This window comes from Porites lutea, chromosome 10, assembly GCF_958299795.1.
Source record: "Porites lutea chromosome 10, jaPorLute2.1, whole genome shotgun sequence".
NCBI lineage: Eukaryota > Metazoa > Cnidaria > Anthozoa > Scleractinia > Poritidae > Porites > Porites lutea.
The window spans coordinates 27,722,176-27,736,089 of record NC_133210.1 but is presented as its reverse complement, the minus strand read 5'-3'; the positions used below and the strand labels follow the sequence as shown (position 1 = coordinate 27,736,089).

Below are 13,914 nucleotides of genomic sequence, written 5' to 3'. Positions count from 1 at the left end.
AAGAACCGTTTCGCACTGCGTTTCTTAGCTTATTGTTCTCGGTGTTTGGGAGAACTTGAGGTATTACGGTGAATAATGATACACTGCTACCCCCACTGGCCAACACCTGAAAAGTGTGTCACTTAAAATTACTCTTTCTTTAGCGTAACATTACATAACATTATGTGCACAGTTGAATAGCTTTCAATAACGATCCGTTTTGCTCCAAAATATCGCGTGATTCCGGCCCAGACGTTGATATCATTCAAGTTCAATATAATTACTGCACACTGAAAACACCGCAATTTAAGACAGCGCCCACTAAATCGTCTTCCTGACATATGTCTCGGCTACCCAGGCAGATGGGAAAGAGCTTCAATATCTCCAATGACATGCTAACTGCTCGGTTTTCCAAGCTTTAATTTGTCTTAAATCAAAGAAGGAGAAATCGGGTACCTTGGTATTATCGCTGGTTCTTGATGTACCCATTCGTCATTTATGTTTAGCCATATATTTGGATCGCCCAGTGACGCCGGTAAGAGCAGACTTTCTCAAACTTGAATGTTCACTTTAGAAACTTTAAAGTTTCAGGAAGTAATCAATAAGGAGAGAATGAACAGCACGGAATTACTTCTTTATCTGTGGCTTTTTTTTGTCGCTAGATAGTACGTGCAGTGTATGCTTTAGGCCGGGTAAATCATAACATTAATGAAGGAAATGAATGTCTTAACAAACTTGCAGGCTTCTAACAAAACTGATTCTGTCCAACATTGCATGCAACTTTTCATGATGCTTCTTCTCGAACTCATTAACTTCAAACAGCAAAAGAATTTTTCTGTGAAAAGATAATCAGTAAACTTAAAATTAGCAGCTGAAGATCGGTGACCGTAGTGACCGTAAATACATAGCTTGTGGGGTCGTGTGTTTAAGAATTAAACTAACCTAATCTACATCAAAACATATACACAAATTAAAAACGTCCAAGTCTTTCAATAAGTCCGGCTTTAATACTGTTCTCAGTCTTTAACAGACTTCTGTTTCGTTCGGAGCGCAAATCAACAAAGCTGCAAGTTCTTTTAATTAAAACCTATATCAATTGTCTCCGATCAATTGTGTTGCAAATAAAATGCAGCAGTGACAACATAAAGGTGAAAAATTGATGTTCACTTATGCGTCGCTTAATTCAGTCAACCCCTTACTTTAGAAATTGAACTGATTTAATCGCGTGTTTCGATTCTGGATTCATTCTTGGTAAATTAGTCCGTTTTTCCCACGGGATTAGGATTTTTGCAATGCTGTTTGAAGAACCATGTTGCATAAAACGTTCCTAGATATGTTTGTTGTCTGCTCCGTTGCGTCAGTTAATTGAAATTACAGTGGAGTCTCGAAAAATACTTGGTCCACCTTATTCGCGAAATTGATTACTACCACACGGTTTTACATTGTAAAACAAAATGAAGAAAACTGGTAGCGGCTCAGAGTACAATGGGTGTCTGTAAAACCAGGAACAGGCCTGCAACACCCTTAGGACACACTGGAATACCCTGGAACACCCCCCTGACGGGCTGGCACTCCCCCGGATTACCCTTAATTACAAAAATGAGGCAAAAAAGCTACAAAACCAAAACCCTAAAATATCTTCAACGAATCAATAAATATGTTTTATCTGTAACCGAGAAAACGGAGATTGGGTCAGATTGACGAATTCACCCTAATTATGAGATTTTTTCCACTACATTTCAGACCTGACTCAAAACTTAACGTCCTATCTCTTACCATACAGTTACAGCACGGGTACCTTGATGCATTTTCTTAGCTTTCCAGTAGCTGATTGATCTGTTACCACTTTGCAGAAGAGCTTCAAATTAATCACAGTCAACTTCTGCCCAAGATGTCGAATAGAAGAGAAATGTTGCGGTTCTTAACCATACATGTCTAATTTTTGAGCAAACCATTCCCTATTAAAGACCAAAATTTTAAAAAATCTTTTCGCAATTTCACAAAAGCCTAAAAGGCTAAAAACATCTGACATACCCTGTTGGAGCTGCATATACCCAAGAGAGTACCCCCCCCCCCCCCGCCCTTGTCATTCACTTAATTTTCTTCAAATCTTAACCACACTTCATGAACAGGTTTGTGTTATATGATGTTTTATATAGGATTTTAAATAGCTGTATGGCATTTGCCATGATCAAAAATCAAAACAAGTGTACCGTGTGGTATTACATTTCTTGTTGCTCTCGGTGTTTGGGAGAACTTGAGGTATTATGGTGAATTTTTTATTGCTATAATGATACACTGCTACCACCCCCACTGGCCATGCATCAATAGCTGAAAAGTATACCACTTAAAATTACTCTTTTCTTAGCATAATATTACATAACGTTGTGTACACAGTTGAATAGCTTTCAATAATGATCCGTTGTTTCTCTCCAAAATATCGCGTGATTCCAGCCCAGACGTTGACGTCATTCAATGTAAATATAATTAATTACTGCATAAAACACCGCACCCAAACCAGCGCCACTAGATATTTCACTGAAGTACATCATCTTGTACGTATGTCTCACTTCCGAGGCAGATGGGAAAGAGCTTCAATATCTCCAATGCCATGCTAACTGTTCGGTTTTCCAAGTCTTAATTTGTCTTAAATCAAAGAAGGAGAAATCGGGTACCTTAGTATTATCGCTGGTTCTTGATGTACACATTCGTCATTTATGTATAGCCATACACTTGGATCGCCCAGTGACGCCGGTAAGCAGAGTTTCTGAAATTCGAGTATCTACTGTTGTTAGTTTAGAAACTTTAAAGTTCAAGACAGTAATGAATAAGCAGAGAATGAACGCCACGGAATTACTTCTCTATTTGTGACTTGTTTTGTCACTAGATAGTATCTGCAGTGTATGCTTTAGGGGTAAATGGCGTCGACATCAATGATAAGGAAATGAAAGTCTTAACAAACTTGCAAGCTTCTGACACAAAACTAATTCTGTTATATTGAGTCAACACTGCATGAACCTTTCTAGGATGCTTGTTCTCGAACAGTCATTAACTTCGACTTGCAAAGGGATTTTTCTGTGAAACGATGATCAGTACACTTAATAAAATTAGCAGCTGAAGCGGATCGGTGACCCGTCGTGAACGTCCAAGTCTTTCGATAAGTTTATGATGTTCTCAGTCTTAAACAGACTTCTGTTTCCTTCTGAACGCAAATCATCGAAAATCAACAAAGCTGCCACTTCTTTTAATAAAAACAGATATCAGTAGTGCTTGATCAATTGTGTTGCAAATAAAATACAGCAATGTGACAACATCAAGATGGATAAGTGATGTTCACTTATGCGTTACTTAATTCAGTGAATAAGTTACTTTGAAAATTCTGGACTCAGTCATTCTTGGTAGACTAGTCCGTTTTTACAAAAGTCTCTAAACACTGACATGACTCCGTTTACACAAACACAAAGTTCTGCTGATTATCTTTCAATCATGGTCAATCTCTTTCTGTTTTTCGACAGGGACTGAGTGTGAATTAAAGTAGGTTGCATTTTTATTCAGCCACTGTCGGAGCTTGTCGAAGCCGTTTAGCTACATCGGAGATCATCAACAGGTTTGTTTAAGATTTTAAACTACTCAGATTGTTCATGAACTGAGTTAGAACTAATCCCGAGGAACTCAGGAAAGACTATTTATATAATTCCTCGTTGCGAATTTGTGCGATCTCTGAATAAAAAAAAATTATAAACAGCATTTTCCTCATAGAATTCAGCTCATATATGACAGTACCCCCCGAGACCTCACTTATCTTTACTTATCAGTTCTTCTCTCCCTTTTTGTCTCTACATTAGACATTTGCTCCTGGAAAGTTAAGAGGTTTGTGCTTATCAACATTTTACCTACAGCTGTAGATTTTTGATCGGAAAGGTTAACTTACCCATTTTATGAGCAGCTTAAGAGAAGAGAATCATCTAAAGAATCAACATGACGCATTCAGTGTTTTTTCAATACACACATGATCCATAAAATCTTCCGCCAATTGAGCTAATTTTTACGGAAGGCTCAAATATTCAGTCATATAATATTGAGATAACAAGTATAACTTTGATACCACTTTTATTGGTATCCGGTCGTTTCGCCAACGAGTCTTTTTCTCTCGATAATTCGATCCACTTTCCTCATTCAGTTTTCCCTAATAGACATTCCAATTTTTTTTTTGCAGATTGACCGAGCAAAATACTGGGACCTAAGAGAGTACATGTGACAATTTTTGTGGCAGCTTCCACTTGTAGCAATGAATTGCGAGGTCAGTTAGCTTCTTTTTTTCAGTTGCTTAGCTTAATTGCATTCAAAAGGTAATGGTAAAAGTTAATGCTCCATCTATAAAGGTTGATCAATGTGGTTATTGTTTATTCCAGACTTTTGAAGCTTCTTCATAACTGAACAATCGACTACACTGAATGAACGTTAGGTAAGCTTCTTGAGGTCTTAGTTTTCGTAATTACGAAAACAAAGACCCCTAAATTTACCGTTAAATTTGACCTAAAACTCGGTGGAAAGGATCGAACAAGATATAATTTGACAGATCAGACCTATTTCGGTTACAATTTGACTTTATATTTCGACGGATTCGATTTTAGGGGGTCTTAGTTTTCGTAATCTCGAAAACTAAGACGGGTCTTAGGTCTTAGGTCTTCGTTTTCGAGGGTCTTAGTTTTCGTAACACCCTTCAAATTCCCCACTCCCCGAGACAAACATTCGCATTTGTGGCCAAATGTTCCCACTCCCGAGGAAGTTGAAAAAAGACCACATTTCTCTTTTAACCTGATGAGGAGGGTATGATGAGGCTGGGCATGGAGTGGGGATTGACATTTTGCCAAAATTTGCCTTCAAATTCCCTGCCCACAGGCAGATCATTCCAGTCAAGTGCACAAAAAATTCCCCGCCCTGGGCTGCACATAAAAGTTTTGATTTAAGGAGGAGGACATTGGGGGGTACCCAATACCGCAATACCGTAAGAAAAAATGTGAAATACCGAAATACCGCGTCGAAAATCGTCTAAATACCGATACCGCATATTTTAATCACATTTATAATCGGTTGCGCATACCTATGGTTGCTTCCATCTAGCTCGTTAAATTATCTCAGGCATTTATGCACCAGATGTCCATGTTTCTTCCAATATTTTGGTACTTCCCAAATTTTTCACAAATTTTCACTGAAATGTAAACTACATTCGTTCAACCTTTTGGTAGGTTGACCCAACAGCTAATTAACTCCAATAAAAATAACTCTTGAAAGTGCGAAAACAAAAACAAAAAACAAACCAACAAAAACTCTTTCCACGCACGTCTAGTACGAGTTTTGATAAGGTTAGTGAGTTTAGTCTAGCACGTCCGTCTCTCAGGTCAACTATCTTGACTGTCTCACACACCGCACCAGTAAGAGGCAAACTTACCAAATTTTCTCTTTAATCTTTACAAGGTGTTTTTCAATTCTCGAAACCCGACATCTAAACTTATTCCTGTTGCGATGATATTCACCTCCTTCACCCTCTTCATAAAAAATTGCCACACAGTCAATGATGACCATACTGTCTTTTTTTTTGCGTATTGTATCGAAAGGAAAGCGGAAATAAACAGTACCGAAATACTGTGAACAATCTTATTTTACTGAATACCGTCAGCCAAAATGATGACCAAAATGAAAACCACATACCGCAGAGCTAGATGATACCTCAATACTGCATGTTAAAATTAAAATTACCGAAATACAGCGTGAAAAAAAGCGATATACTGCAATGCTGGAAACCCACATGTCCCCCTCCTTAAGTTTTACCTCTCTTCTGGTTTCTATTAAAAGCACTAACTGACATCTTTTATTGAAAGCAACAACAGTATCAAAACATTTTATTTTCATACAGCATTGTGGTCATTTCAAAACTTTATACTGATCTCAATCTAAATTATAGAATATCAACTAATCTGTCCAATGGATAAGATATAAGAATGTGATGCTAGGTTCTTTTGTGAATGGCACCAAATGAAATATATTTTTAAAAGTCTTGATTACTGACCTAAGGCACTTGCCTTCACATTATCTACAAACATGTTCATGAAATTCAAAGTCATAATTTATGTTTTTATCTCCTTCGGGTTAAAGGCAAGATCAAACCTCTCTGAAGGTTTTTAACCTGATGGAGTTTTCCATTATTTTTTAAGGTAGAGCTTTCGTTTACTTTGATATCGCAATATCTTAAAACATTTACATGTAGTTGATCCTAGTGCATGTCAGGCGAAGAAGGATTCAAATATCCCCCCCTCCCCCCCCCCCCTCCCCGGGAGAAGAAGATAATTCTAATGCTTTACACCGGGACCAACAAAGACAATCAAATCATGGCCTGTCTCTCCCCCGCCTCCCCTGCTGGCTTTACATTGATAGGTGCATTAATTCTGTAGCTTTTTAGTCCTCTTGACAGGGGAAATTTCTCTATGCTTTAGTACCATTCTTGGTTAATTTGGAGCTGCCCAAAGAACTATTTGTTTGTTTGGATGTCTTAGGGGAACTTTGGTTGTCTCAAAAGTTTTAGGTGGCTTTTTTTGTCTCATCTGAAGTTGTTAGTTACACTGATAGGTCCGGTCAAAAGTTTAAGAGCGACTGTCTGTAAATATCGACCAAAATCGACTTTTTGTGGCACAAGTTCCAAATTCGAATTTCCCTCATTTTTGGCTCATCGATAACCCTTAATGAGTAATGAAACATGCTGTAGTTAGTTTTCCCAAGTAACGTATTCTTTTGTTAAAATTCGAGAAAACTCATTTTGCCCGTTCGGAGCTCAAAATCCACTTCCGGTAAAGCGAAATTTTACACAAATTCCATTGACTTGTATGTCGAACCACAACGATTTGGCAGCCTTCGTAGAACACGAATAGTTTTTATGACCCTTTCTTTCTTATAAGACGATAAATTTATGAAAGCTGTAATAAGTTTGTGGCCAAAAAGGTATTGTTAAAAATAGGCCCTATTGACAATTTCTACCGTTCAAAATTATAGGGTTAAAATAATGTAAATTTCAAAATGCACTATAACTTAGAATTTCGCAAATTGACTTTCTACTGCTTAACTAGGCCCCAATATATCAGAAAATCGAAACAAATCTCTGGGCAAACGATTTTAACTAGCCCGCAAGACGCCGTGTTCAACCCTAATTTTGCGAAAAATCGCGACATCCCAGTGGTTAAAAATAACGTGACACGGCCCGTCACGCCAGCGGTGTTCTTTCAACATTCTATTCAACGCTGATCACATGCCAAATTCCAGCATACAATCTATATTACATCTTTCAGTACACTTATCTTATTTAGAAGAGTCATTTTGTTTGGATACAATATATAGTGTAGAACTGCCCAAAAGTCGGCTTTTTTGAGCGACGTCGGCAAGAGTCGACGACCGGAGCCAAAGAAAACAAACTTTAAACAAGTACAGTCGTGTGTTTTATTAATTTAAGCATGCGTCAAAAGGCATAAATACATTAAATTTAAGACGGGGATAACCAATATTAACTAATTAGAACTCTTTATTTTTCTTGCGAGTTTTCTCTTTCAAGTAATTATGTATAAGTATAAATGTACGTTTTGATGTATTACTATCACGCTTATAAAGTTACATTGTAACGAACGTTTCAGAAAACATTTTAACTCGTTTCGATCGACGTTGAAACACCATCATCAAAAACAAATCACCAGAAACTTTCCTCTACAGCAAAACGGAAAATAGAAAAAAAGTGTCGTTTTACTAATGCTAAAGCAGGAATAGTTGAAGCGTGATCATGAGCTTTTAAAAATGGCAAATGCTCCTAAATGGACATCTATAGATCCCTTGCATCGCCATTGGAAAAAAACTCTCTGGCCCACTATGAACTACCCTATTCCGGGCGTAGTGGACAGTGGATAGTGGATAGTGGACAGTGGACATTGGTGCGAAATGGGGAACGGAAGAAAACAAACGTGGAAGAGAGTAAGAGTGAGAGAGTAGGAGGACCTTTCGCCCTCTCTCCCTAACCCCGCCCCTTCGCCATTTTTTTTAGCCCACTTTTCTTTGCGTTTTCCCAACTACCTGAAGGCCTCTTACAGGTTAACTACGTCCTTCATTTACAAATTTTTATGGTATATACCGTTTTTATTCGATTAACCGCCCTGGGCGCTTATTAAATTTTTGGACCATGAGAGTGGGCGCTTATTCGAGGTGGGTACTTATTCGAGGCTGGGCGCTTATTAAATTTTCGCCATTCTCAGCAAGTGTAGTATATTACTTTTGCAACAAAACAGTAAATGGTAATAACAAAAAGCGGAGATGTAACAAAGCAAGGTTTCTGTAAAATGCTCTGAAGAAAACTCTGTCTTCGGGAGGGTCTCTTTATTACTTACTATCTCTTATTTGAGTTTGTGTGGGAGGGAGTGGGGTGGGGTGGGGGTGGGCGCATTAACTTTGCTGCCTTTAGGATGGGCGCTTATTCGAGGTGGGCGCCAATTCGAGGTTGGGCGCTTATTCGAATAAATACGGTATTCAACTTGAGCGTCGAGCACTTTTGGCGCTTTGTTATTGATCAGCGGGAACGGACTTGGTATTACTAACTTTTCAACTGCTTTTAGACTGCGAGCCTTTTTTTCCTTTCTTGTTTTCTTTCTGTTATTTTTTCTTTGTCATTTTCTATTGTATTTTTTAGACTTATTTTTCGATTCTCTTCCCAGTCTCACTCACCTCTCCCCTCCCCCGCCGTGCCCCCTCTGCTCCAGACAAGAGGGAACAATCATTTTGTTTTGCTCCAGACCATTACCTCGACTATTCCGCCTTCTTGGCTTACGCAAAAAGTACGGGCTGCTTTGTGGCCTGAAAGACTTTGCACTGATTGACGTTTTAGTGTCATGGAAACTCTAGCTGTATTACTGAACAGCAGATGACAGGTTAAAAAAGACTGAAAGTTCCTTTCAACAGCGTTTGGAAAGAGAACATCGTCTTTTCCACAAAAAAAACAAAAACAAAACAAAAAAACAAAACAAAAACAATAGGGAAACAAAATAGAGTATAATACTAAACCTAAGAAGAACCTTGTAACGAACGAATGGGAACACCTAAAAAGGAAAGACAGACTTGAGGACTTTCCTCATCCTCCGTAACCTTAGTCCATGAAACTTAGACGCCCAAGCAGGCCTCCAAAACCTTACCTTTGTCTTTGTCACAAACCGAATACTAGAAGACTGAAAGCCTTAGTCCGTTTTACGTAAGTACCGTGTAGATCTCCAGAAGAATTGTTGCAGCCGGCCCTCAAAACCCCAAGAGACTGCTGGTCAACATATAGGAAGGCTATTCTAAAGAACTGCTCCAAAAAACTATTTTTCTTAACATTTGTCTGGGGTAGAGGAATAGCGAGTTTTCTGTTGGTGTCTCTTAATAAGTAATTAGAGATATTGCAACGATCTGCCATTGCTACGATCTATTATGCACTTAACAAGGCCCCTCAAAGTACTTAAGATATATGATGCATAGTCTGCGATACACCCGCCTCGCACTGCTCTTTGACGAAACGTCCCTTGCAGCAGATAGCGATGAGAGGAAGCTTTATCGCAGGCTCTTGGCATCAAGGCTTTTCTACTATTTACATTGGTAAACTGGTCACTTCACGGTTTGGGCAAATGGTGAGGAGAATTCAGGACTGATTAATTTTGATTCCGTTCGGTAATCGCGTTTACCATTTTCCTAAGTCAGTTTCGTTTAATGAAAAACGGCCGCGAAAGCCTGAAACTAATATTCAAAAAAGGTTTGAAGACATGAAATCCGAACTTCAGACTGGAAGTTTCCAACCAGGAAAAAAGGCGATTGCCTTTTCAGACGTTCGTTTGTTTCAGGAATTTTCCACTGAAACATCGAAAGCAATCCGAAACTGAGTTTATGGTAAGCCTGGCAAAGCACCAAAGAGTCCTCTTAGTTTTTTTAATGGGTCATAGTCAAGCAGTAGCCTCATGATTCACACACGTCGTCATACAAGTATATGCTCCTCTTGGGCCATCCACGTAGCTTTTTTTCAGTTTTGAAAGCCCGCAAGGGTAAAAACTTCGAAAAGAACTATTGCACCAATACTTAGTCTAAAATATTTTTATTCTTTAAAATTGCTTCAAGGAAATTAGTTTTTATAAACCAAATGACATTGATTGGCGATGATTTAATTCGCAAATATCTCTCAATGCAAAAATTCATTCAGTAATCAGTTTTAGTTTTTAGATTTTGTTCTGTTTATATACCATTTTTTGAGGGAAATCGCCACTCTGATACTGAACATGAAAGTATGTGACGCTATCCCAGGGACCCTAAATGTTGTATCTGAAGAAAATGCTGCAATCAATGAGAATAATAGGTTTACTGAAAGATTTAATTTCGAACTGGCTTTTAATCTGCCTTTAAGTAAATTGTTTAAAGCATATCTATCGGTAACACTGGCGTGACGGGCCGTGTAACGCTATTTTTAACCACGGCAATGTCGCGGGTTTTTTTTGCAAAATTAGGGTTGAACTCAACGTTTTGCGGGCTACTTAAAATCGTTTGCCCAGAGATTTGTTTCGATTTTCTGATAGACTGGGGCCTAGTTAAGCAGTAGAAAGTCAATTTGCGAAATTTTAAGTTATAGCGCATTGTAAAAATTTGCTTTATTTTATCCCTATAATTTTGAACGGCAGAAATTGTCAATAGGGCCTATTTTTAACAATACCTTTTTGGCCACAAAATTATTACAGCTTTCACACATTTATCGCCTTATAATAAAGAAAGGGTCATAAAAACTATTCGTGTTCTTCAAAGGCTGCGAAATCATTGGGGTTTGACGTACGAGTCAATGGAATTTGCGTAAAATTTCGCTGTACCGCAAGTGGATTTTGAGCTCTGAACTGGCAAAATGCGTTTTCTTGAATTTTAACAAAAGAACACATTATTTGGGAAAACTAACTACGGCATGTTTCATTACTCATTAAGGGTTATCGATGAGCCAAATATGAGCAAAATCAAATTTTCAACTTGTGCCGACCGTGGGTCGATATTTACGGAAAGCCACTCTTAAGGACTTCGGCATAAGAATTTTTCATTAGAGGATTCCACCGAAGTTTTTTATAGCTGACCTTTTTTAATTAGCACATTCTTCTCTAACCCTAAGTTACCCTCCATGTCGGACGTCCGTCATTTTAATACATCAGCGATCCTCTACCCAGTGTCTTGACGAGTTCATTTGCGTAAGACTTCCATACAACCCCATGCATTTATATACATGTAACAATATTATTACTTTTTGCCATTTATTTCAGTTGATTTGCATGGTTAACCAAGACTTAGAGTGAAGGACTGATTGAATTTCATTTCAACTAACAAAGGCATTCTCTTACAATACCAATCTATAATGGTATTTAATTCTCGACAGTCTGAGTCCCCTTCACGTAGGAGAATAAACTAGTTTTACAGCTACATGCTCACAGAATGCTGCTGACACTAGTTGAGTTTAAAAAGAATAGGCCTAATGGCACCAAACTCTAGTACTCCTGCTATATAGACAAAAAAATAACATATTTTCATTGTTGGAGGTATGTAAAACTTATGGATAAATAATGTCAGCATTATTGAAAAAATAATTTTTGCTTTAGGTTTTGTGAACTTGGCAACAACCTCTAGGAAAACAGTACATGATTACTACATACAAAAAATGTAGAGAGAAAAAGTTCCTCAATATGCAAGAGTGCTTGCTACATTGGGTTTTTTGGCCCGTACAAATTGAGAAACTGTAATTGAGCATAAACTGGCAAAGGACAGGTAGTATTAAAGAAAAAATAAATAATTATTAGCACCCATCATACAGTCAACTACCATTAACTTGAAGCTTCAAGGGAAATCAAAAACAGTTCAAGTTATCAAGGGTTTTCAAATTATCAGGAGTTCAAAGCAAATATAACCAGAAGTAAGGTAATGAGATTTGGGAGAAATGCAAGTATCATGTACCTTATTACTTGGCTGAAGGCACAAAGTAAAGGATTTGCAATGCTCAGGAATGTCCCAAAGGTGCTTTTTTTGTCACAAGATTGGGCATGCAAAGTCAGTGAGTTTTCAGTTTGAGTTGGTTATTTGATGAAGGGAGACTGGAATTACTTTGAGATACCTTGAGATCACCTCGAGTTCTTTTGGCTACAATAAGTATTTTAATTTATTCAAGGAATAAGTAGTAATTTGTATAGGTAATCACATGACACCTTTCTCTTCCAACAAACAATGTTCGTGACTTGAAATGTGTGATTCCAGAAAATATCCATACCCCTCCCACGGATGGTTTTTCCGATTAGACCCCCCCACGCCCTCGGAATTTCTGTTTCAGAGGGGTCATGTATAACCCCCCACCCCCCAGGAATTTGCTATTTTCTTTTTCACAGCCTTTATTTGCCACATTTAGAGATTATTGACTGTGTACCCTTAAAATTAACTGTTCTCATCTTAAGACACAGGTTTTTATAATCTTTGACCTATTAATTTAATTTAATTGTAATCTTTTTCAAGGCAATTTGTATTTCTTGCGCAGTGGAGCCCACTTGATAATGAGCAGTCTCTCTTTTTTATAAGTCCATCCAGCGAAACACACGAGGCTCAAAAGCAGAGATTAGAATGTTTATGTCATCTCAAGAAAACATTTACAGCATAACTTCAAATTTGAACTATTCATTGAAATAAAACTAAACTATGTGAACATTTTCGAATTTCAAAACAAATCTTCTTACAGGCAAAGTTTATCGGTAAATCTTCAGCTTCTGGTCCTAAAGTTGATTTCTCATACCGTAATTAAGTTTCAATGATGTACACGTCTAGTCTAAGTCAGTTTCATCTCAAATGCAACATTTACAGCATAACGTCAAAGTTAACTATTGATTTAACATTAACTTGTGTGAAGATATTCAAATTTTAAAACGGATCTAGTAAAAAACTAACTTACAAACAAAGTTTAGTGTTAAATGTTCAGCTTCGGGTCCTAAAGTCACCACAAAGTCGATGTTTGTTATATTAATTTTAACTTTGAATGAATTACACTTGCAGTTCAACAAATTTCAGGAAATTTTACAAAAAAACTTATTTGGGTTATAAAAGAACATTAAAATATGCAAACATTCATTTTGCGGTGGCATATTTGCATCGATTCACATTCAGAAATGAACATCGATGAAACATGATCTATTTCAACGCCTAGCACGTGATCGAAAGTGTCCTCGACAAAGAAGAAACAAATTTTTAATATTTTCGGGCAAAAGTTGATTTGGCAACAAACAGCTTGCCTTCAACAATACTTTATAAGAAGTCAATAATAAAATACAGCAAAGCTCTCATTTGGGTCGTCACGCAACGCTTTGTCACGATGAGCTCCCTGAATGTCAACAGAAATTTGCGTTAAGTTGTTTACACAAAGCTCGAGAAATATAGTGCCGAGATAGACGATGTTGGTGCTCGATTAGCCTAAGTTTTTATCAGACTAATCTGCAATTGAGTCCACAATCTAGATACATGTTCGACATTATTGATGCGCTAAAATTTATTCCCGGAGAAGCAAGGGACCTGTTGAGAATTGCACCGAGAATTGCGATCAATTTGCCCGAAGGATGATATTTATTTAAAGACTTCGTGAAAGTCAAACGTTGGACGGACCAACCGTTACATCTTTAAGTTTTTTCTCGAAAGGGCATCTATTTCTGATTTTTGTTGTGCTACAAATCAAAATAGTCCACATATACTTAAGTATGTCTCGTATGATCGATCGCTTTTAAAACCCTGTGGAAAATTCTTGTCGTGGGCACCCCCCATACCCCTCGGAAATTTCTACCCTTTTACCTGCCCACCCCTTAGGAATTTCCATTAGTAAGTAAGTAAGTA

General features: G+C 37.7%; 1 protein-coding gene across 5 annotated transcripts in view; it reads left to right on the top strand.

The window, feature by feature from the left end:
- Window positions 1–2,531: 2,531 nt before the first annotated feature.
- Window positions 2,532–13,914, top strand: part of LOC140949506 (uncharacterized) — a 34,879-nt gene continuing 23,496 nt past the window's right edge. For 4 of the 5 annotated variants that reach the window (XM_073398666.1, XM_073398664.1, XM_073398665.1 and 1 more), the window contains exons 1-5: window positions 2,532–2,733; window positions 3,495–3,586; window positions 3,825–3,849; window positions 4,196–4,279; window positions 4,392–4,444. The gene's annotated coding sequence lies outside the window, so the exon portion shown is untranslated. Of the gene's footprint in view, window positions 2,734–3,494; window positions 3,587–3,824; window positions 3,850–4,195; window positions 4,280–4,391; window positions 4,445–6,135; window positions 6,195–13,914 lie in introns of all 5 variants that reach the window. The other variant, XM_073398662.1, reaches the window with a different exon arrangement.